The sequence below is a fragment of the Ipomoea nil genome, unplaced genomic scaffold, assembly GCF_001879475.1.
Source record: "Ipomoea nil cultivar Tokyo-kokei standard unplaced genomic scaffold, Asagao_1.1 scaffold3100, whole genome shotgun sequence".
Lineage (NCBI taxonomy): Eukaryota > Viridiplantae > Streptophyta > Magnoliopsida > Solanales > Convolvulaceae > Ipomoea > Ipomoea nil.
The window spans coordinates 142367-166522 of record NW_017619528.1 but is presented as its reverse complement, the minus strand read 5'-3'; positions in this window follow the sequence as shown (position 1 = coordinate 166522).

Here is a 24156-nt window from a genome sequence, read left to right as displayed (position 1 = left end):
ATCAATTAAGGCAACTCTTCATTGGTGATGTGCAAAGATGGTGGAAATCCAAGTCAAGCCCATTTGCAAAATATGAAGAATAACTCATGGCTTTTTTATAATTGTTTAAGTGCTGATTTTGGTGATTAAATTAGGCCCAAATCAGCCCTATTATTTTTGGTCATCATTAATTTAAATTGTTTGGCATAAAAGAGAAAACACTAGTTGTATTTAGAAAGGATTCCTTAAATCCTTTTCTAAATAAAACTCTATTTACTTGTTTTCTAGATTAGGTTTAGGACTCTTTTTCCCATTGTATTTAGATTACAATGCTGCCCTATACCTATAAATAGGGCACATCCATATCAGTTTTGAGCAGGCTTTAATTCAATAAAATTCTTAAGTTTTTCTTTACACTTGTGTAAGAAACCTTATGGCTAATTGTGGACTCAATTAGTGGCTAGTCGTGGACTCGACTAGCAAATTGATTCGTGGACTCGAATCAATCTTCCTTTCTTCAACCTTAGATTTAGGTTCGTGGACTCGTTCTTGAATCGAAGGAAACTAGATCCGACTCTAGTTGATTGATGATTGCTTCATCGAGGTACTTAAAGCTACATGGGATTCTTCAAAGTCTTTGAGGATTCGGGACTATGTGCTTCTCGTGAGGTTTAAGGTATTTTTGATCCATCTCTATCTTTAGTTTTGAGAGCATTCTTGGGACAATATTCCATTTTATTTGAACCTTGGACTAGATTCATATCAGCGGGTTTGACCGACGGTAGACGTCAGCTCTCCCTTCTTCTGTCTTCCAGCGAGGGTAGGCAGCAAGTTATCAGCTTTCCCAGCCTAAGCTCCGTGACCTCCCCTGTTCCGGCGAGGCAGCAAGTTCGGCGGACGGTTAACGCAGCAGCCCCATCCTCCGGCGACATGGTGGCTCAGGTGTACCCCGCGAGTAGTGGTGGTGGAAGATGGACTCCCCGCGGGTGCAGCGACGTGAAGAAAATGAAGAAGGTGAGCTTTTGTCTTGGCTTTGTTGCTTAGTTAAGTATTAGATGGTTTGTTGTTGGTTTATTTAACAAGTGTTTATTTAACGTAGTGGTTAGAGGGGTGATTATGATTGTTGTTGGCTAGGGTTTGACTCTCACCTTAGCATTATTTAGTTAAGCCTTGTTTATTAGTTTAATTAATAGTTTTATTATTAATTCTTGGTTATGAGCTTGGCTTCTAGAGCATTAGTGTTGTGATTGAGTTAATAATAGGATGCTTAGATTAGATGATTGTACTTACAGGAGATTTAGGGAAGAATTAGAGTTCAATTCCCCTCATGAGCTTATTTAGTTTTATTTAGTTTTAATTAGTTTATTTGTTAATTAGTGAAGTTCCGGTTTGATTCACAAGTTCCCGGTAGTTTGGCTTTTGAGTTGAGCCTAAGTTTGGCATTGGTTTTGGATTGTTAAGCGAATGAGGTAACCCATGCTTTACAAAACCTATTTTCTTACTTATATGATGATTCTTGGCTTCTACTTGTGATTCTTGTGATGATTTGTGAGATTTGTTGCATTATCCTGTGGTGATGCATGTTTAGAGGTCGTTCTTAGGGTTCTTGAATGCCATTGCTTAACTATTTCTTGGGTTCAAGTCATATTATTGTTGTGTGTGAGATTTTGGGTGTTTTGGACTTGAACTTGGCCTTGTTGTTGAAAATCCCCGAAGGGATATTTTAGAGTACAGGTACGTACCCGCGGGCGGAACTGTGGGCAGAGGCCTACCCGCCGCCCCACACGCGGGGAACCGGTGTCCTCGGGTGTATGTACCCGCAGGTGGAATCGCGGGTGGAGGTCCACCCGTGGCCCCACCCACAGGGTACGTTATGGATGTTGGCCAGGGATTTGTTCCCCGTGATTCTTTTGGAGTGGTATTGATGTTTTGACTTCCCGATGTTGTTTTATTAGGCTATTTGTGAGTCTTCTTGATGTTTCGTATGTCTAGAACGGTATGTTAGGAATCCATGTAGGACTTGGTATCTTGAATCTTGCTAAGGGTCTGACTTTGTGATTCGTTGGGCTATTGTGAGTCTTGAATGTTCTTTGGAACTACTTTTGGTTTACCTGTTTGTTAAGCATGCTAGTTTGATGTTGAAATGCTAGTATGTGTGGTTTGCTCCTTCTTATTGTGATTAGCAACTTGTGTTGACAATCATTTGGTGTTGGATTGTGATCCTTTGTTGTTGAGTATGGTCTCATGTCTTTATTATGATCTCTTGATTGTTTCCGACGATATGAACGTATGCAATTCGTTGTATGCTTTGATTGATACTTGATTGAGGTTATTGTTGAGCCTTAGTCTTCATGGTAATGATGATGACCTTATGTGACTATGATTGAGATTGGTGGTGTGTTATCTGAGTTTTGCTCACAGGTTGGAGGCTGTGTGAATGAAATTAATGGTACCCTCGTGTACAGAGAGTTCAGCGGTATGTTGGAGGTTGTTGGAGGGGGGACGACGGTCCCTGGAGGTATAAGGTTGGACTCAGAAGTACAGGGTGGCACTAGGAGGTAACGGTTGGAACTGTTATAAGGCTGGGGGTAGCCATAAGGTTGGAACAGGGTATAAGGTTGAAACTATGATACTTGTGACATGTAGTTGTCACTGTAGCATGTAGTTGTTGTAACACCCCTAAATTTTAAAACTTTTAAAGCCTATGGAATAAAGGTAATTTGATTATCAATTCCTAAACAGAGCATAAACTAAACATAATAGTCGGGGTGCTATGCCACATATGTGCCACATCTGAGCTGGAGAACTCAGATGTACAGGCTAAACTATCCAAACATAAGAAATCCTCAAATCAATATCTAATACAACTTCAAGGCACGCAGGCCGATAATAGAACTAATCTAACTAGGTCCATGGGTCCAACTAGCGCGCTCCGGAGCTATTCATCTGTGCCTGAAAGTCAAATAATATCTGTTCAGCGAATAATGCCGGTAACCCTCTCCAACGCGTTAAGTACAATATAGGTAGATATAAGGAAAATCCTTTTGAAGCCGGAATACATATATACTTATGAAACTCTAATTTAAAACCTTAGACCGACTCAATCAAGTGATGGCATATACATTTAATATAATTAATCATACACATAAAGATTCTAGCATGCATCCTAAGGTCACAAGATTGCCCAATATCAATTATATCAATATCCAGTAACTATTTCAGTCACAATCAACAATAAGACACGTATGCACATATGGTGGTGCCGCAGGACCATTCACATGACCCGAACTTTGAGTTCCATTGCCAAGGGGTCAGTGCATATAGCCCTGACATGGCTCTGCAGCACTTTAACTTGTACCGCAGCACAAGGAGATTGATCGCAACCAATCAATGAACCGCAGCTCATTTATAAACGTTTGATCGCAACCAAACGGTGGACCGCAGTCCTATTATCATGTATACCTGATCGCAACCAGATTATGGACCGCAGCCATATATATATATATATATATATATATATATATATATATATATATATATATATATATATATATATATATATATATATATATATATATAACAGCCGATTGTTCTCAACCAATCCAATTGCTTGTATTGCCGACCGATCGCAACCGGTCGGGTTAATACCTGATGGTTCTCAACCCATCAGATAGTCATTATAGCCAATTGATCGCAACCAATTGGGGTATCATGCACAATCAACATAGAAGCCAAACAACATGCAACCCACATTAACACATAACGAGGGGGAATCATCGGGGAACACTTATCCTAACATAACTCATAACAAACCACACTAACCCACCCATGACACTTCCTATGGGATCATACACCTTCCTCCTAGGCCAACGGGATACCAATTCAACTAGCATGCAATACACAAGACTCTTTTATCCTATGGACGGTACCCGATACACCAAACTAGACTCACACACGACAAACGGGGTACAACGGGACACAACAGGAAACATCAAACTGGGGAAAACATCACGACCTGCACCAAGAATCCAGCGGGTGCCCGGTGCGTGGGTTACCTCTTAGCCTTAATTAGTATCCTTGGCTACTAAGGTTCTTTCTTTAAGATCTTCATCCCGTGGCTTCTCCTACGTCTAGTGACGGGGGAATTCCTGGGAATATCTTGTGTGTTAGAATCAATTGTGGTGGGATTTCTAAGTGTTTCCTAAGTCCTTATATATAAAGGTGACCACTGTAACACCCCGAAATTTTGAAACTTTTAAAACTTATATAATAAAGGTAATTTCTCATTAAATCCCAAAATAGAGTATTTCTAAACATAAGAGTATGGGGTACTATGCCACATCTGAGCTGGAGAACTCAGATGCACAGGCTAAACTAACTAACTATCCTCGATACATCATTGTGGCATGCAGGCCAAAAAGTAATAGGAACCAGTACACATGGAATCCAGAAAGGGTAAATAGTGGGCTCATCACAAGGCCCATAAAGACGACCTTAAAACATCATTGGTGGAAGAAACAACAAAGACCAATAATAAGTCCATTCGATAGAGGAAAATATTATAGTGGCCAATTTCAAGTGATATCATGGATCGAAGACAATGCTTACAAGATTCGAGGTCGAATCATTTTCAAGAAGGGGAGGATGATGCGGCCCAACATATGAAGATCCATTAAGAATACTAATTGGGCCAATCACAAGGCCCAAGTCCAAACAATTAAGGCAACTCTTCATTGGCGATGTTCAAAGATGGTGGAAATCCAAGTCAAGCCCATTTGCAAAATATGAAGAATAACTCAAGGCTTTTTTATAATTGTTTAAGTGCTGATTTTGGTGATTAAATTAGGCCCAAATCAGCCCTATTATTTTTGGTCATCATTAATTTAAATTGTTTGGCATAAAAGAGAAAACACTAGTTGTATTTAGAAAGGATTCCTTAAATCCTATTCTAAATAAAACTCTATTTACTTGTTTTCTAGATTAGGTTTAGGACTCTTTTTCCCATTGTATTTAGATTACAATGCTGCCCTATACCTATAAATAGGGCACATCCATATCAGTTTTAGACAGGCTTTAATTCAATAAAATTCTTAAGTTTTTCTTTACACTTGTGTAAGAAACCTTATGGCTAATTGTGGACTCAATTAGTGGCTAGTCGTGGACTCGACTAGCAAATTGATTCGTGGACTCGAATCAATCTTACTTTCTTCAACCTTAGATTCAGGTTCGTGGACTCGTTCTTGAATCGAAGGAAACTAGATCCGACTCTAGTTGATTGAAGATTGCAACATCGAGGTACTTGAAGCTACATGGGATTCTTCCAAGTCTTTGAGGATTCGAGACAAAGGGTTTCTCGTGAGGTTTAAGGTATTTTGATCCATCTCTATCTTTACTTTGAGAGCATTCTTGGGACAATATTTCATCTTATTTGAATCTTGGACTAGATTCATATCAGTTAGAGGTCGTAACATGGGGTGTTACAAGGTGCTTGGTCATGATTTCTTTGATACTTTCAGTCTAATGGTCAAATCAACCACAATCAGGTTACTTTTTTTCTCTGGCTTTATCATTTTGGCAGTCTATTAAGCAACTGGATGTTCATAATGTTTTCTTAAATGGAAATCTATCTGAAACTGTGTACATGAAGCAACCACCTAGGTATATTGATGCTTACTATCCAAATCATGTATGCATATTGAAAAGTTCACTTTATGGATTAAAACAGGCACCTAGGACTTAGTTTAATCGTTTGCACGCCTTTCTACTGTATATTGGTTTTCAGGCATCAAAAACGGATGTGTCCTTAATTTATTACTCACAAGGATCTGACTGTGTATTTCTGTTAGTTTATGTGGATGATATACTTATGATGGGAAGCAATAAAGATCTAATTACTCAGCTAGTTTCGAAACTTTCTACAGACTTTAAAATTAGACATCTTGGTGAACCAGATTTTTTCTAGGAATTGAGGTAGTTAAATGCAGTGATGGAATTTTGCTTTTACAACAGAGATACATGCATGACATTCTATATTTGGTTGTTCTGCAACCCAGTATTATGAATATTTGGTGCACTTATAATTTTACCGGGTTTTTCTCGTCGTCTGGACGATCGTCTTAAAGATATAACTTTTTTGTATTTCAAGAGCTCTAAGGTTTTTCAAAAGTGACAAAAATTCGTTACTAGATCTAGTTGTATGTGGATTCTTTATTTTTCTATCCCAATGAATCTCCCGCGATTCTGGCATCAAGGTGTATCGATAGATATCTATGGTCCAATTTTGGGAAATGTGTGTGGGACCAAGTCACCCTTTTTACGAAATAGATTTATTTGGCAGATATGTTTGATTTCTTTCTGAACTTCCAGTTCAGTCTAATTGGTACGTGGATTTAATTTTTGAAGATCATTTCATGAAATTTCTCGGCATTCCATTTCAATTTAGATCAAATCTCTCCCTAATGTCGTGAACCGATCTTCATGTAGTCAGCATATCCATCACGTCTCTCTCAGGGGCTTTAAATATTGGAGACAACAGAGGGAGGTTTTATTCTGATTTCGAGAGTTATTGTTCTTGCCACCTTGGCCTTACCTCTTCCCCGTCTTCTTCCTCGGCCCCTCTTGGTGTTGCACAATTAGGTAACATCGTGTGCTTCGGGCACCGGTGCAGAGCCAACTAGGCATACATTATAGATTTGTGTCAACAGGTGGTTGTGATTCTACAGTCATGGAAGGAGGGCGATGTGGAAAAGAAGAAAAAGTCTCGCCGATCAAATTCGTGCCAGAAAAATTCTGCTTACGCAACTTTAGTTGGGATACAATTTTGCGTATAGTTGATTTAGAATCACGCATTTGATTTAAGGTTTTGAAAGATCAAGGTAAGGCAGTCTAATTGTGATTTTAGAAATGACCAATGAATATGTGCTAGTCAAATTTATCGTTCGGGGATTTCTATAAGGCATAAGGGTCCTTTGCAAGAAGGTATTCAGGTGGCATAAGAAAAATAAAATGTTGGCTTTCTGGGTTGCGTCGCTCATGGACGTCTCAACGGTCGTGTCTTCAAAGTGACGTAAGATCGTAAATTTGTGATGCGGCCCAACATAATGAAGATCCATCAAGAGTACCAATTGGGCCAATCACAAGGCCCAAGTCCAAACGATTAAGACAACTCTTCATTGGTGATATTCAAAGATGGTGGAAATCCAAATCAAGCCCATTTGCAAAAGATGAAGAAGATTTCAAGGCTTTTTATAATTGTTTAAGTGCTGATTTTGGTGATTAAATTAGGCCCAAATCAGCCATATTATTTTTGGTCATCATTAATTTAAATTGTTTGGCATAAAAGAGAAAACACTAGTTGTATTTAGAAAGGATTCCTTAAATCCTTTTCTAAATAAAACTCTATTTACTTGTTTTCTAGATTAGGTTTAGGACTCTTTTTCCTATTGTATTTAGATTACAATGCTGCCCTATACTTATAAATAGGGCACATCCATATCAGTTTGAAACAGACTTCAATTCAATAAAATTCTTAAGTTTTTCTTTACACTTGTGTAAGAAACCTTATAGCTAATTGTGGACTCAATTAGTGGCTAGTCGTGGACTCGACTAGCAAATTGATTCGTGGACTCGAATCAATCTTACTTTCTTCAACCTTAGATTTAGGTTCGTGGACTCGTTCTTGAATCGAAGGAAACTAGATCCGACTCTAGTTGATTGAAGATTGCATCATCGAGGTACTTGAAGCTACAATGGGATTCTTCCAAGTCTTTGAGGATTCGAGACAAAGGGTTTCTCGTGAGGTTTAAGGTATTTTGATCCATCTCTATCTTTACTTTTGAGAGCATTCTTGGGACAATATTCCATCTTTTTTTGAACCTTGGACTAGATTCATATCAATTTGGTATTCAGAGCCTAGGTTTGTCTCATTATCATTGGAAATTTAGTTTCTTTGGTTCCCTAGGTTTATCTCGTTCTTATCATACATACTACTTTTTTCGTGTCTTTTTCCTTAAAAAAACCCTAAAAAAAAAAATTTGCTTTGCATTCTTGTTTGTGTTCTTGAATCTTGATACATGTTCTCCAGTTTCTTGAAAAACAATACCAAAAGAGTTTTTCCTTTTTCCCGACCAATATCAACGATACCTCACACCTCCTAAGCACCATATTACCCCAAATTCAGTCAAGAAAACAACCCCATCTCACCCATACCTATATCCATAGCGCATTTATGCGCAATCACGTCGCAATCACACCCTGTCCAGATTTCTGCGTTCTATGACCAGTTTCAAAGAATGACCTATATCTCGAGATATACTGGTTAGATTTATCTGAAATTTTGATATGTTGTAGTTCTCTTCTGGGAAGTTCTATTGATATATTATAAACTTGCTACTTCCTTACAGTCATTGAGATATTGATCTTCGAAGTAAGGGCAGCGTTTGTGTTTTTCTGGGTGATTCTTGAAATTCTTGATTCTGTTTTGAAGGGGTTGTGTGGATCCTCTTGGTCCGAAATTTTTGTTGATATTTACAGTTGTTATTTGGAGGTTTCTTATCAAAAAAATCAAAAAAAAAATCAAGAAAGTTGAAAAAAAGAAATAAAAAAAAAAAGAGAAAGCAATAAAGAAGAAGAATAAGGTTGGGGAAAGAATTTGGCTGGTAGGAGAATTTTGGAGGGACAAGGAAGGGGAAAAGTATAGGGTTGGAAGGAGTTATTGATAGATTCCTAATTGGTCTCTATCTTTTGATATTGGTCTTGCACATCTTTCTGCCATACTTCCTTCTTTGGTTTCCTTTTTCTTTCAAATCTTATTTAGTTTCTTTACTCGTATTGTCCTTTTTCTTTGCTTCTTGCTCTCAATTTTATTACCTATCTCGCGATACACCCTTACTCTCAAAGGCTTGTGAAGTCTTCCAAGGTACGTTTTCTTAAACTTTGAGGTTGAATCCATATCAACTTGAGTACCGGACTAGAATTTTCCTTTTTGGAAAAAGGCTCGTGAGAGTATCTGCCACCTTGAGCGATACACGAGTGGAGTGTGTGTTTGTAAGAGTGTGTAGTGCACCCCCATAGCTATATAATCCACCTCTTACCTGCGAGCTGAGAATAGTGAGGGAGCGAGCCAACTTTTTGGTTTCACTAACATGAATACTCACATATCTTCTTGTTTTTAGATTTTGTTTCTCATCTACAGATGACTGAAGAGGTTCCAAACACACGTAGGAGGTTAGAGCAGAAAATAGATGCTCTAGCCTTTGCCATGAAAGGTTTAAGCACTCGAATGACTAATCTAGAGCAACACCCTAAGCAAGTGCAACCGCCACTCTATACTAGGGGAAACATTCATGGAAAGGGATGCATTATCGTTATCAATTCGGATCGATGTATGAATTTAGCTAGTACAGCCATGGTGGACTACCTTAAGTTACCTCTTATCAATCACCCCCAACCGTATAATCTTATTGATTCAGGGGATGTGAGAGTGACTAAACAAGCTTTTATTCCATTTTGTATTGGCAAGTATTATGATGAGGTTCTATGTGATATTGTGCCAATGCGTACTGCACATGTTTCACTTGGAAGGTCATGGCAACATGATAGACATTTTTATTATAATGCACTCAACAACACATGCAATGTCACCTATAATAGATTTATACATGTGCTTAAGCCTCTACTTCCAAAACAAGTAGAAGAAATTCAACAGAGATCGAAGCAAGCTCTCAAACCAGCCTTGAAGAAAGAAGAAATCAAAGAGAGCAAACTGGAACCTCCACGTTTAGAATTGGAGTCACCACTCCAGTCCTCTAACTTAGTTTGTAGCCAAACAAAGGAACCGCTATCAGTGGTACAGTGCAAAGAACCAGCCATAGCTATCAAAGTGCAGCCTCGCTTGGTAACAAAAAAGGATAGTAAGCGAGAGAAAAGAAGGGAAGTAACTATTTACTCATTTTTATTTCAAAAGCATGCATTAAAATTCTCTAGATTTGTTTGTCATGTTTCTATTAATGAGCTACTTGCTAGATGTGTTAGAAATTTGTTTGCCTCCATACATCCAAGATTCCTTAATTTTGATTTTACTAAAACTTTATTTGATAGAGATAAGGAACCACTAGGAAGTTATAAGGCACATTTGAAAACTTCTTATGTGAAATACTACTTGCTCAAGGGGTTTTCGTTCAAAGTCAATGGGATTGGCTTTTTTTGCTTGGATTTGAGCAATGGTTTTCCAAAGAGTGATGATATTTTGCATGGATATTTTCATTGGCCAAAGAAGAAAAAAGATGTAGAATCTTATGTTCATAATTGTGCTGTTTACCACCACAATGCATCTAAATCATTACTTGATATTTCCATGGATTTTGCGTTTGGTTTACCCTTAAGCTCTAGGAGGAAAGATTTTGTGCTTGTTGACAATTCAAACAAGATGCCTAAATTTAATATGTCTCATTTTGATGAATTATTACCGTCCAGAATGTTTAAATTTCATGATGTGTCATTAGACTTAATTGCCTTACTTGTTGATTGTAGGATGATGATTGGAGCGACTCGTGTCAAGCATCCCAAGAAAAAGTTCCATGAGCGTGATAAAACAGAAAGTGAGCTTCCTACTTTGTCTTTCATTGAATATTTGGATTCGAGGACGAATCCTTTTCAAGAAGGGGAGAATAATAAGAACCAGTACACATGGAATCCAATAAGGGTCTATAGTGGGCTCATCACAAGGCCCATAACTACATCCTTAAAGAATCATTGGTGGAAGAAACAAGAAGGCCCAATAATAATTCCATTCGATAGAGGAAAGTATTATAGTGGCCCCTTTTAAGTGATATCATGGATCGAAGACAATGCTTACAAGATTCGAGGTCGAATCATTTTCAAGAAGGTGAGGATGATGCGGCCCAACATAATGAAGATCCATCAAGAGTACCAATTGGGCCAATCACAAGGCCCAAGTCCAAACGATTAAGACAACTCCTCATTGGTGATATTCAAAGATGGTGGAAATCCAAGTCAAGCCCATTTGCAAAAGATGAAGAAGATTTCAAGGCTTTTTATAAATGTTTAAGTGCTGATTTTGGTGATTAAATTAGACCCAAATCAGCCCTATTATTTTTGGTCATCATTAATTTAAATTGTTTGGCATAAAAGAGAAAACACTAGTTGTATTTAGATAGGATTCCTTAAATCCTTTTCTAAATAAAACTCTATTTACTTGTTTTCTAGATTAGGTTTAGGACTCTTTTTCCTATTGTATTTAGATTACAATGCTGCCCTATACTTATAAATAGGGCACATCATATCAGTTTGAAACAGACTTCAATTCAATAAAATTCTTAAGTTTTTCTTTACACTTGTGTAAGAAACCTTTATAGCTAATTGTGGACTCAATTAGTGGCTAGTCATGGACTCGACTAGCAAATTGATTCGTGGACTCGAATCAATCTTACTTTCTTCAACCTTAGATTTAGGTTCGTGGACTCGTTCTTGAATCGAAGGAAACTAGATCCGACTCTAGTTGATTGAAGATTGCATCATCGAGGTACTTGAAGCTACAATGGGATTCTTCCAATTCTTTGAGGATTCGAGACAAAGGGTTTCTCGTGAGGTTTAAGGTATTTTGATCCATCTCTATCTTTACTTTTGAGAGCATTCTTGGGACAATATTCCATCTTTTTTTGAACCTTGGACTAGATTCATATCAATTTGAATATCAAGAGGCCATGTGAAATAATCACTCCCGTCAGAACAAGTGTAGTAGTAATAATAGCCAGGATGTATAACTTTACAAAAAAATCTATGCATACTATGTCTGGCTAAATCCGAAGGTCCACTTGTAAAGCATAATGCATAATTAAAAAAAATATTATGCTAATATAATAGAATATGCATAGAAATTCATAAAGTCATACGATCCAAATAAATTGCACAAAATAGCAATTTTAATTTATGAGCAAATTGATATGAACCTAATCCAAGATTCAAATAAGATGGAGTATTGTCCCAAGATTGCTCTCAATGTAAAGATAGAGATGGATCGAAATACCTTAAACCTCACGAGAAACCCTTTGTCTCGAATCCTCAAAGTCTTGGAAGAATCCCATTGTAGCTTCAAGTACCTCGATGATGCAATCTTCAATCAACTAGAGTCGGATCTAGTTTCCGTCGATTCAAGAACGAGTCAACGAACCTAGATCTAAGGTTGAAGAAAGTAAGATTGATTCGAGTCCACGAATCAATTTGCTAGTCGAGTCCACGACTAGCCACTAATTGAGTCCACAATTAGCCATAAGGTTTCTTACACAAGTGTAAAGAAAGACTTAAGAATTTTATTGAATTAAAGCCTCCTGAAAACTGATATGGATGTGCCCTATTTATAGATATAGGGCAGCATTGTAATCTAAATACAATGGGAAAAGAGACCTAAACCTAATCTAGAAAACAAGTAAATAGAGTTTTATTTAGAAAAGGATTTAAGGAATCCTTTCTAAATACAACTAGTGTTTTCTCTTTTATGCCAAACAATTTAAATTAATGATGACCAGAAATAATAGGGCTGATTTGGGCCTAATTTAATCACCAAAATCAGCACTTAAACAATTATAAAAAAGCCTTGAGTTATTCTTCATATTTTGCAAATGGGCTTGACTTGGATTTCCACCATCTTTGAACATCACCAATGAAGAGTTTCCTTAATTGTTTGGACTTGGGCATTGTGATTGGCCCAATTAGTACTCTTAATGGATCTTCATATGTTGGGCCGCATCACAACTAGTGTTTTCCCTTTTATGCCAAACAATTTAAATTAATAATGACCAAAAATAATAGGGCTGATTTGGGCCTAATTTAATCACCAAAATTAGCACTTAAACAATTATAAAAAGCCTTGAAATCTTCTTCATCTTTTGCAAATGGGCTTGACTTGGATTTCCACCATCTTTGAATATCACCAATGAAGAGTTGTCTTAATCGTTTGGACTTGGGCCTTGTGATTGGCCCAATTGGTACTCTTGATGGATCTTCATTATGTTGGGTTGATCATCCTCCCCTTCTTGAAAATGATTCGACCTCGAATCTTGTAAGCATTGTCTTCGATCCATGATATCACTTGAAATTGGCCACTATAATATTTTCCTCTATCGAATGGACTTATTATTGGTCTTTGTTGTTTGTCCCACCAATGATGTTTTAAGGTTGTAGTTATGGGCCTTGTGATGAGCCCACTATTTAACCATACTGGATTCCATGTGTACTGGTTCCTATTATTTGTTCAAAGATGGTGGAAATCCAAGTCAAGCCCATTTGCAAAATATGAAGAATAACTCAAGGCTTTTTTATAATTGTTTAAGTGCTGATTTTGGTGATTAAATTAGGCCCAAATCAGCCCTATTATTTCTGGTCATCATTAATTTAAATTGTTTGGCATAAAAGAGAAAATATATTTTTTGCTAAAGGTTCAATTAAAGGGAATGCTTGTACTGTGGTAATAGATTCTGGAAGTTGCACAAATGTGGCTAGTGCAGCTATGGTTAAATTTGTTCAGCTACCTTTGTTTGATCACCCAACTCCCTATTGTTTTCAATGGTTAACTCATGCAGGAGAAGCTAGAATAACCAATCAGGCTCTTATTCCTTTATCTATTAACAGTTACTCTGATGAAATCTTGTGTGATAATATTTGAATGCAGGCTGCTCATATCTTGTTAGGTAGACCATGGCAATTTGACAGAAAAATAAGTTCTTATGGAATGAGGAACACTAGTGTGTTTCACATGAATGGAGTTACATATGTCTTGCCTCGTTTGTATCCTGAACAAGTAGAAGAAATTCAATTGACATTGATGCAATCTCTCAAACTAGCCTCAATGAAGGTAGAAATCAAAGAGAGAAAAGTGGAACCTCCATGTTTAGAATTGGAGTCACCACTCCAGTCCTCTAACTTAGATTATAGCAAAACAAAGGAACCGCTATTAGTGGTACAGTGGAAAGAACCAGCCAAAGCTATCAAAGTGCAGCCTCGCTTGCTAACAAAAAAGGATAATAAGCAAGAGAAAAGAAGGGGAGTAACTATTTACTCACTTTTATTTCAAAAGCATGCATTAAAATTCTCTAGATTTGTTTGCCATGTTTCTATTAATGACCTACTTGCTAGATGTGTTAGAAATTTGTTTGCCTCCATACATCCAAGATTCCTTAATTTTGATTTTACTAAAACTTTATTTGATAGAGATAAGGAATCACTTGGAAGTTATAAGGAACTTTTGAAAACTTCTTATGGCAAATACTACTTGCACAAGGGGTTTTGGTTCAAAATCAATGGGATTGGCATTTTTTGCTTTGTTTTGGACAATGATTTAATTGTTGATTCACATAAGCGACATTTTGATTTTCTAAAGAGTAACGATCTTTTGCATGAATATTTTCATTGGCCAAAGAAGAAAAAAGATGTAGAATCTTATGTTCAGAATTGTGCTACTTACCACCATAATACATCTAAATCATTACTTGATATTTCCATGAATTTTCTGTTTGATTTTACCTTAAGTTCTAGGAGGAAAGATTTTGTGCTTGTTGACAATTCAAACAAGATGCATAAATTTAATATGTCTCATTTTGTTGAATTATTACCATCCAGAATGTTTAAATTCCCTTATGTGTCATTAGACTTAATTGCCTTACTTGTTGATTGTAGGATGATGATTGGAGCGACTCGTGTCAAGCATCCCAAGAAAAAGTTCCATGAGCGTGATAAAACAGAAAGTGAGCTTGCTACCTTGTCTTTCACTGAAGATTTGGATTCGAGGACGAATCCTTTTCAAGAATGGGAGAATAATAGGAACCAGTACACATGGAATCCAGTATGGGTAAATAGTGGGCTCATCACAAGGCCCATAACTACAACCTTAAAACATCATTGGTGGGACAAACAACAAAGACCAATAATAAGTCCATTCGATAGAGGAAAATATTATAGTGGCCAATTTCAAGTGATATCATGGATCGAAGACAATGCTTACAAGATTCGAGGTCGAATCATTTTCAAGAAGGGGAGGATGATCAGCCCAACATAATGAAGATCCATCAAGAGTACCAATTGGGCCAATCACAAGGCCCAAGTCCAAACGATTAAGACAACTCTTCATTGGTGATATTCAAAGATGGTGGAAATCCAAGTCAAGCCCATTTGCAAAAGATGAAGAAGATTTCAAGGCTTTTTATAATTGTTTAAGTGCTGATTTTGGTGATTAAATTAGGCCTAAATCAGCCCTATTATTTTTGGTCATCATTAATTTAAATTGTTTGGCATAAAAGAGAAAACACTAGTTGTGATGCGGCCCAACATATGAAGATCCATTAAGAGTACTAATTGGGCCAATCACAAGGCCCAAGTCCAAACAATTAAGGAAACTCTTCATTGGTGATGTTCAAAGATGGTGGAAATTCAAGTCAAGCCCATTTGCAAAATATGAAGAATAACTCAAGGCTTTTTTATAATTGTTTAAGTGCTGATTTTGGTGATTAAATTAGGCCCAAATCAGCCCTATTATTTCTGGTTATCATTAATTTAAATTGTTTGGCATAAAAGAGAAAACACTAGTTGTATTTAGAAAGGATTCCTTAAATCCTTTTCTAAATAAAACTCTATTTACTTGTTTTCTAGATTAGGTTTAGGTCTCTTTTCCCATTGTATTTAGATTACAATGCTGCCCTATATCTATAAATAGGGCACATCCATATCAGTTTTCAGGAGGCTTTAATTCAATAAAATTCTTAAGTCTTTCTTTACACTTGTGTAAGAAACCTTATGGCTAATTGTGGACTCAATTAGTGGCTAGTCGTGGACTCGACTAGCAAATTGATTCGTGGACTCGAATCAATCTTACTTTCTTCAACCTTAGATTTAGGTTCGTGGACTCGTTCTTGAATCGAAGGAAACTAGATCCGACTCTAGTTGATTGAAGATTGCAACATTGAGGTACTTGAAGCTACATGGGATTCTTCCAAGTCTTTGAGGATTCGAGACAAAGGGTTTTCTCGTGAGGTTTAAGGTATTTTGATCCATCTCTATCTTTAGTTTTGAGAGCATTCTTGGGACAATATTCCATCTTATTTGAACCTTGGACTAGGTTTCATATCACATATTCAATAATAAATAGAATGGCAATTTGAAAGCAATATAGTTCTCAATGCTTAAAAGAAAATCATAGCCCCAAAACAATTTATTATTATGCATATAAATCAGAATAAATCAGGCCTAAATAAAACATGTAGATAAATATGTCACGAAAATTGACCCGATGAAAAGAAATGATCCATCAAAATAGGCCCAAATATTATGCTCTTTTAAATGGACCAGATCTCGGAAAATTGGGTCGGACCCGACCCAACATTATTATAACCCGTCATCACTTTCTCCTCTTAATGAAAAACAACCCTAGCAGTCTGCTAGAGAAAAAAAAAAAAAAAAAAAAAAAAAAAAAAAAAACGCCGACGGAGAGAGAGAGAAAGAGACACGGAGAAGAACGGCAAATTATTGTGTGGACCATGGTCCACACAATGTTATGTAGACCATAATAAAAAGTACATTTTAATATACTAAATGTATGCAAATTATTGTGTGGACCATGGTCCACACAGTGTTATGTGGATCATAACAAAAAGTACATTTAGAATATACTAAATGTACATTATTTTTGTACTGAATGTACATTATACAATATAATGTACATGTGTATAATGTACACTCATTACACAAATAATGTACATTTCCTGAATACAATGTACATTATTTTTGTATTAAATGTACATTAATTTACAGTATACAAAATATGGTGTACACAACTTGTGTGGAACATGGTCCGTTAGTAACCATATAACCTGCTATTATACCGAGGCTTTCTTAAAATTTTAAACTTGGGAGGGAGCGTGCTCAAAATGATGGGCCTTTGGGACTTATATATGGCAAATTATTGTGTGGACCATGAATATCAGGTACATTTTTAATATATTAAAAGTACATTATTTTTGTATTGAAGGTACATTACTTTTGTACCGAATGTATATTATATAAAATAATGTACCCTTAGTATATTAAAAATGTACTTTCAAAAAATATATCATATGTACATAAATAATGTACTCTTAGTATATTAAAAATGTGCTTTTTATTTATGGTCCACACAATTGTGTGGACCATAGTCCATGCAATAATGATGGTAGTTATATCGTATTCAAACTATCCCTTATAGAGTCCATCTAAATTTATTTTCCAAATAGGGATATTTTCAATTGTTATGATGTGGAACCGTGTTCACCTCAGGTGGACACGGTTTTATGTTCATAATTACTGAATTATATGTTCATACTTATAAAACTATATTTTCATAATTTTTTGACTTCATATTCATAATTTTTGAACTCTATATTAACAATTACAGAACTCTATATTCATAATTACTAAATTATATGTCCATAATTATAAAACTATATATTCATAATTTTTGAACTTCATATTCACAATTATTGAATCTCTATATTCATAATTACAGAACTATATGTTCATAATTATGTTCACAATTCTATGTTCATAATTATAGAACTATATGTTCATAATTTTTGAATTATATACTCATAAATTATGAACAGTTTTGTAACCGTGTCCATCTTTTAAGGTGAACACGGTTCCACAACATAATTTGCCGGATATTTTATCTACACTTCAAGAGCATTTTATGTGAAATGCATATAGAAATTAGTCATGATAGTTATTTCACATTTTGAAATGTGGTCCTTAAATTATTAAATAAATAAATGTGATCCCTAATTTTGATTTAAATTTTCAATTTAATCCCTCGATTATTATTATTATTGGAAAGCTACTAACTCTATTACATTGTAGTATCTGTTCATTTATACTTTCTCAACCTTTTTTTTTTTTTTTTGAAAAAAAGGTTCATCTTATTTATAAACAAAACGGGAACCGAATAGAGTCTCGCCAAGGCCCAAAAGTGACCAAGGCACTAGGAAAGAAAGGACAAGGCCCAAAGTGATCAAGTCAACAAATAAAACAAGAAGGACAAGGCCCAAAAGTGGCCAAGTCTACAAATAAAGCAAGAAGGCCTAAAGGCAAACAAGTAAAGGAGAAACTCTAAACTACAAAGTGGGCACAACACCCATACTGCAAACAACCTGGTACTGAGTGAAAGCTAGACAATTCCCGGGCGTCATGCCCTACACTCAGGGTGGGAACGATGCTCCAACAAACTATGACGAACCAACTCCACCCTCAAGCGTCAGGTCGATCCCCCGCGGTACAGAGCTCTGCATTTTTATCCGAGGGGACCTATATGACCATCCACAGAAGCAATGAAATCAGCCGCCAAACCCAAACCACCCTCATGCGTTGGACAGATCCCTGCCGGTACAGATCTCTGCAGTTTTATTCGAAGGGACCGTGAATAGTCCGCCACATGAGCAATGGTACTCACCTCCACCCACCCTTGGAACCCAGGCCACCCCCGTACGTACAGAGCTCTACATTTTTATCGCAGAGGGCTTCAACGGCCCAAGGTCCCAAGCAATGGCTCCCTAACCACTGGTGCCAACATATATACCACCCTCAAGCGTCAGGCCAGCTCCCACGGTACAGCGTACTGTATTTGACCCGGGGAGCCTATATAGCCATCCACAAAAGCAATAGCATATATGCTAAGTACCAGAACCCACCTCACACCCTTCCAACCCTTAATATAAACAGCCAACCTTAATTCACCAAACACCATAAACGCATATATATATACAAACAAGACTAAAGGAGCACTCCCACCTCAGAGTGTACGCTATGCATGAAACCAACAAATACATCCGGCAAACACACAGCAACACGCAGAAACAGGATAAGCATTGAGAACACAAAGTAGAAAGAGAAACCCGATACCATAATCCCTTTATGCTCCCTGCAAACAAGCTATACATGCGAGAAAAACTAGCCACAAAATAAAATAATAAAAGACGAGAAAATAAAATGAAAGAGAAATAAAGGAGAGCACCGCCCTCAAGGAGGGTCCGCAAAGTCGAAGAAAACATAGGGCACGTCATCATGGATGAGGAGAGCGCGCACCCTAGGTGGTAAGGCAGCAAATGTAACGAAGGCAGTCTCCCCAGGTGTATCAAGGGCCCAATCTGCAAGAGCCTGAGTCGGGAGATTCGCCCGGGGAGAACATAGCATGAAACTGATAGTGCCGCAGGAACAGAGGAAATGCAGCTTGGAGACCACATCATCCATATACCAAGGTGTGGTGGCCGAAGCATCAAAGTAAGCCTCCAGGTCACGGACAGAGGTCTCCACCACAAGAACCCGATGACCTCCGTCCAGGCACCAAGTCAGACAAGAAAAGAGAATTCGGAAAAGACCCCGAATAGTCTCCCCCTGCCTAGACCAGGAAACCCCTTAGCAAAGCCCGCCACCCTCGTTACGGACCAAGGCAGCCGCCCCCCCTTCTAAAGCCGAAAGCGCAAGATTAAGCTTGAGAGAACCAGAAGAAGGGGGGACCAACGAACAGAACGGATCACTCGGCGAGGCACATGTGCCTCCAGATAAGAAACAATCATCCTCCAATTAGGCGAGAGGATATGCTGACCTGGCCACCGCCGATATAAGAACTCAACCACGCCCCGAGCTACCCCAAACATAACTCGCGCAACACTCGGGGTATCTCGGCCGTGTAAGCACCCATTGCGGTGCTTCCAGAGTTCCTAGAGAACCAGATATGGCAACCTGCAAAGAACAAAAGAGCGAAGAGGGTTATGCGTACCACTCCGCCCCCAACTAGCGATCAAAGTCCGTAAACTCCTATGGCGTGACTGGAGGCCGAGGGACGCAAACACATGATGCCACACAGCACGAGTTGTGTCTCCTGAGTAAAAAATATGTGCAATGGAATCAAAAGCAGGAGCCGGACAACACCAACATCTCGAGACAACCACATGGCCAAAACGAGATATGACGTCATCCGTAGGCAGGCGACCCCGAAACACCCTCCAGGCTAAGAAGGACACCTTAAAAGGAAGGTGTTTATGCCAACATCTAGCAAAGAAGGGATCCGGGTTTACAAGCCTAGCAGGTCGCAAAAAGGACTTCGCTGTAGCGAAAGAAAACATACCGTCGGATGCTGGACGCCAAACAGGAATATCTCGCGGTCCTTGCCCAAGTCGGGACAAGTCCACCTGTAACCCGGCCAAAGCCAAGTCCGGATGATCAAACAAGTCGAGGACGCCATCAGTAACGAAGTCAAGAAGCGGAGCGCGGGAGTACGAGACCCCCGGGAAAGGGTATAGTCTGCCAAGCGGACCAAGACCCGACCAGTTGTCCCACCAGAAATTAACCCGGTCTTGGAACAACCGCCAGCCCATGGCAAGCTCTGCCTCATCACGAACAGCCAACATCCGCTTCCAGGTATGAGAGTCTGAAGTCCGGACAAGTTTTGCAACCGGGTGAACCCGGCTACAATACTTTGCCCGCATGAAATCTGTCCATAGCGTGTGCTCAGTGCGAAAAGTCCACCACAGCTTCGCACTAGCAGCACGCACCATCAAGTCCAAGTCTAAGAAACCAACCCCGCCCTCTTTTTTGGGAAGGCGGAGATTCTTCCACGAACTCCAGTGATACCGGGACCCACCTGACTGCCTCCAAAAGAAACTGGCAAAACAACGCTCAAGGTCCCGGATCACCTGCTTAGGCGGGGCGCAGGCGGCGAACAGATGTAGGGGTATCGCCTGTAGAACTGAAGTAATCAAAGTGGCCTTCCCGCCCTTCGACAAGACACGGCGTTCCCAGCTCAAACACTTGGCCTTCACCTTGTCAACTGTAGGGCTAAAGTAGATGCACTTCTTTCGTCCCACGTACACAGGGCAACCAAGATATGTAAAGGGGAATGAGCGGTGGATACAACGAGTTGCCCGGCGTACTCTCTGAAGCACTCTATCCGGAGTACGAGGATGCATGTAGAAAGCACTCTTCTGTAAACTGACCAGCTGTCCTGAGATAGTCTCATACTCCTTGAGGGCCCAGATGACAGTCTTAATGGCACCCTGTCTGGCCGTACTGAATATAATAATATCATCTGCATATGCCAAGTGGTGGATGTGCGGGGTGCGGGGTGGCTGAGTGAAACGGGGGACCGCAGGATCCTCGTAGACACGGGCCAAGTAAACTGAAAGAACCTCAGTCGCGATGACGAACAAACTAGGCGACAAAGGATCTCCCTGCCGCAGTCCCCGGGACGAAGTAAAGAAGCGCTCTTTGACGCCATTGATAATCACCAAGTACCAAACATTAGACACTGCCCTGAACACCAAGTCAATCCATGTCTCTGAAAAACCGAGGCGGCGCATCACCGAGGTCAAGAAAATCCAAGAAACGCGATCGTATGCTTTAGCCATGTCTAACTTAAGCACAACGTCACGCTTCTGTACCTGCAGTCCGTGGCACATCTCTGAAGCAAGTAGGATGTTGTCAGTAATCGATCTCTCGGCCACAAAACCACTCTGGTGTGGTGACAGAAGGCAGGGAAGAACCGTGGCCAATCTAACCACCATCAGCTTGGTGACTATTTTGCTGCTGAAATTACACAAGCTGATCGGTCTGTAGTCTGCACAAGTCTCTGGATTCGGCTTCTTCGGAAGCAGGAAGATGGATGTGTGCGTGATAGCCCTAGTGAAATCTCTGCCCAAGAAGTAACTCTGTACCATCAGAACCACATCAGCACGGATAATATCCCAGCAAGCCTTGTAGAAGGCCCCCGAGAAACCATCTGGACCAGCAGCACTGACTGAACTCATCTGAAACACGGCGGCTTTGATCTCCTCCTCTTCCGGTACCACAGTCAGCAAATCATTGTCGCCCTCAGTGACCAACCGCGGAACACAATCAAGCAAAGCAGTATCAAAACCCCCAATCTCGGCAGTAAACATGTGCTCAAAGAAAGATACTGCCTGTGCAGCAATACCCTCCCTATCCTCAATCCACTGTCCTGTATCATCTCTAACTCTGTGTATGAAGAGTTTCCGCCTGCGCTCTTTTACAAGAGAGTGAAAATAATGAGACTTCCTCTCACCCTCCTGTACCTCGGTGATGCGCGCCTTCTGTTGCCAAAACTCTTCATCAATCATGACTTGCTTTTGTAAGAGTGCAACCCCTTCCTTATATTCCAATAAAACGTGATCATCATCAGGGTGTTGCTGGAGAGCCCTCTCAAGGGCTTGTACTCGGTCCTCATACTCTTTCAGGCGGGCAAAAATGTTTCCAAAGACCTCTTTACTTCAAACACTGAGGGCCTTAGCAAGTCTGTTCAGTTTAGTGGCCAGGACATACATAGGAGCACCAGAAACCGGGGCTAACCAGCTATCACGCACCACCCGCTGAAAATCGTCATGCTTTGCCCACACATTCAGGAAAATGAAATGCTTCGGAACCACCTGTGCACTCAAAAGATCACAAGATATAAGCAGGGGACTGTGGTTGGACGTGGCTTTTGACAAATGCCGAACGGATGTCTTGAAAATCGCGTCCCACACCGAGGTATAGAGACAACGATCCAAGCGCATCCAGATGGCCGCCTCTTTACGTCTCCCATTCCACCAGGTGAAACAGGAGCCATAAAAAGTCGCGTCAATCAAGTCACACGTACTCACACAGTCCCGAAAAGGCGTGGTCCGCCGATGAGGGTACGGCAAACCACCCTTTTTCTCATCCACACTAAGCAAACAATTAAAATCCCCCGCGACAGACCAAGGAACGCCGACAGGTAACCTAGCCGAAACGGAGTGTAACTCATCCCATAAAGGCACCCGAAGGCGTTCTTTGGTCTTAGCATAAACAAATGAAATCCAAAAGGGGGACGGCACAGCAGAGAGAGCACAAGCCACCGAGATACACTGATCAGACTGTCCCTCAATACTCACCGAAAGATCATTATTCCAAAAAAGCCAGATTTTATTATTACAAGAAGATAAAGAGTGATCAAAACTAAAACGAAGCTGAAAATACCCAAGCCGATCAGGAGAACTGAAAGGCTCGAGTAAGAACAAGATAGATGGTGAGTGTGATCTAAGTAGCACACGGATCCGATGAAAGGATCCCTGCGAAGCAACCCCACGTACGTTCCAAATAAGAAAAATCTCATGAGGAAACGGATGAGGCAGAAGAACGAAGACGGGGTTGCCCCCTAGATCAGCAAAAGCAGAAGAGCGTCCCATCGGCATAGCCATACGTTGAGCCGTGTGGGTGTCAGGGTCTGAAGCAAAACCCGACGCCCAAGGACTCACTGTATGGCTAGCTGGAGGGACATCACCATCAGACCAGGACTTATCCCTATCCCTAGGAGGATCCCATGGAAAGACCGAAGTGGCCTCCCGGGGGCTATCCCCAGCAGCCACGACTAACCGAAGAGTATCACTCGGAGGGGAACAGGGAGGAGTCCCGATCTCAAGAGCAGCAGAAGAGAAAGAAGGAAGCGAAGTAGGAGTAAAAGAAAACGATACCTGATGCGGGCGCTGTAGATCTGCCCGCCCTGAAGATACCGGAGACAAAAGCCGCTCATTCCCTTCCGGAATAGGCGGCACAAGAGTCGGGGCATATTGCAAGGCATCGAACGAGTTGTCCACAACAACGGGCGCATAGGCCGAGTTGTCATAAACAACATCATAGGACTCCGCAACATGGTCCCGAGATGATCCAGGATCAGGGTCAACCACAAGGGCTTTCCCTTTAGCTAATCTCATCCTGCGGTTATACCGCTTGCGCTGATTTCGGGTCATGCCCTGAGTCGCGCGGTCCACACCAATAGTAGCATGAGCCGGGCCTGCAGCTGCCGAAACAGTCACAGGGGGAACAACACTACTAGGTGTGGCAAAACTGGAGGTACCTGCAGGGGGATGTAAAGAAACAGCAGGAGGAGCGACCGGAGCAGTCGAGGTGGGGCGGGAGACATCCCGAGATGGGTCCATACGTGCCCCCCCGACCCTACAGTCACTCGCAAGATGGCCTTGCTTAAAACAAACCGAGCAATAAGGAGGGATTTTGTCATACTCAATAGACTGCCAAAAACCACAGTCCTCCCTCCCCGGACGATTACTACCCAAGCGAATAAAGATTCTATGCTTAAGGGGTAGCAACAAG